The sequence below is a fragment of the Carlito syrichta genome, unplaced genomic scaffold (genome assembly GCF_000164805.1).
Source record: "Carlito syrichta isolate Samal-C Ts95f unplaced genomic scaffold, Tarsius_syrichta-2.0.1 Scaffold307331, whole genome shotgun sequence".
NCBI classification, from domain to species: Eukaryota; Metazoa; Chordata; class Mammalia; order Primates; family Tarsiidae; genus Carlito; species Carlito syrichta.
The window spans coordinates 534,895-537,323 of NW_007251427.1; positions in this window are offsets into that span (position 1 = coordinate 534,895).

Genomic DNA, 2,429 nt, shown 5'->3' on the forward strand with positions numbered 1-2,429 from the left:
ATAGAAAATTATTTATCTTAAAAACCGTGAACGATGTTCACTGGGAAAATGCCTTGAAGAGTACTTGGGTTAGATGGTGAGGCCCAACACAGAGATTATCAGGATAATTAGTGAGTTGGGGGATTTCTCTTTTAGGAGTCAGATGTCAGGGGATAGAGATTAGGGGACACAAGAGAGATAGCCGTCACCAACAGGATCTGTTGGAAGGTTGACGATAAAGAAAGGGTGGCCTGTGATTGGGGGTCCAGAGAGCAACACTTCTGCCAAGACATAACTTGTCACATGCCCAGTACTGAGCTAATTTTTTACCTGTGCCACATTTAACCCTCACAGCATTACCGTATGGTGGGTTCTATTATCATCCCCATCTTACGGACAAAGAAACCGAAGTTATATAAATAAAGAGGTTATATAAATTGCTAAGATCACGCTGCTAGCATAGGAAAGCACGAGTTATCATTATATACCTTCTAAATAGTACAATGAAAAAAACTCACCACCCCAAGTGTTGGCAAGAATGTGGGGCAACTGGAACTCTCATGTATTGCTGGTGAACACACAGTACCACCACTTTGGAAACAGGCTGTTTCTAACAAATTTAGACGTACACTTAACCTGTGGCCCACAATTCCATTCCAAGAGAAATGAGTATATACATCCACAAAAAGTGTACAAGAATGTTCGTTGCAGCTTTATTCATGAGCACCCCAAACTAGAAAATGTCAAATGTCCATGGACAGGTGGATAAATACCTCGAGCATATACAAGCAAGGGAAAACTGCCCAGCAATTGGAAGGAGCAGACTAGTCATATACAAGGTAGGGACGATTCTCAAAATCACACTGAACAAAAGAAGACAGGCTCATGCTGGATAGTGTGTGGATCGAAGGACAGGAAGCAGATTACGGGCTGGCCCGGGGTGAGTTGGGCAGAGATTTACTGCAAAGGGGAGCAAGGGTGACAGAAATGTTCTATATCTCGATTGTGGTGGTAGCTACATAGGTAGAGACATCTGTCAAAACCCATCAAATGAGCCCTCAAAGTGGGTGAATTTATTGCGTGTAAGTTAAACCTTGGTACGGTTGTTTTTTTAAAAAAATCCAAGTGCTTCCTGTGGTCTGTATGACCCAAAGTTCCTCCCTCCTCCACTTCTTCCCCCACCCTTCACCTAGGCCCTTGATTCTGGCCACACCAGCCTCTGTATTCTTCAAATCATCCAAGCACATCTCCATCTCTAGGACTTTGTCCTTGCCATCCCAACCCCCTACAATGCTATCCCTAAAATATCCACATGGCTCCCTCCCTTCTCTTACAAATCTCTGTTCAAATTTACCCACCAATGTGGTCTTCTCTTATCCCAGTCCCCCTACATAAAATAACACCCACTCCATAGTTTCTTGGTTCTTTACCGTGGTTCATAGCACTTATCACATCACAAAAAAATACTTATTTTATTTTTGTATGTGTGTTTTTAGAGATAGGGTCTCACTCTGTGGCCCAGGTTGGAGTGCAGTGGCACAGTCATGGTTCACTGTAGCCTCGAATTCCTGGGCTCAAGTGATCCTTCTGCCTCAGCCTCCCAAGTAGCTGGGACTACCAGTACACACCACCACACCTGACTAACTTTTGTTGTTGTTGTTGTTTGTGGACAGGGTCTTTCTATGTTATCCAGCCTGGTTTTGAACTCCTGGCTCCAAACGATCCTTCTGCCTCAGCCTTCCAAAGCCCTGGGGTTACAGACATGAGCCACCATGCCTGGCCTATACTATATTTGTTTACCTTCTGTCTTCTTCACTAGAGTAAGTCTCAAGAAAGTTGAGCTCAGTCTCAACTGGTAGTACTTTGAGGTCCAGAATGTTACCTGGTGTGTAGCAGACACTCAGTCATTCCTAACTGAATGAATAAATTAAGCCCTTCCTATCCTACTTTTCTTCCCTTTCCCCACTGTTCTACCCTTAAAGAAAGAAAAAAGAACAACTCTTTCATATCAGAAAGATCTCTTTCAGAGATGTACTCACTCTACCACAAAACAGTCATTTCTTCTGAAAATAATAATATTAAAATATTTTACTTCTCAGCTTCAATAATTTGTATTTGGGGATTTCCCCAAGAACACTGAATGGATATTTGTCCTACATTTGTATAACTAAAGGACATTCAAAACAAAGAGCCATTTTTCCAAAGTGACTTCTGTCTTTAACACCAGAGACTAGTAGGAACTTAAATCTGCTAGCAACTTTTAAAAAATGCATTCTCTCTACAATACTTTTGTTCTGCCTCACTGATCACCCTTCTACATGTATATTTATTTATTTACATAATCAGGATTATACAGCATGAAGACATACAGTTCTGTACCTTGTTTTTCTCATTTAACAGTACATAGAGTATTTTCCAATGTCATTAAAAATTCTTGGAAAATATAATCA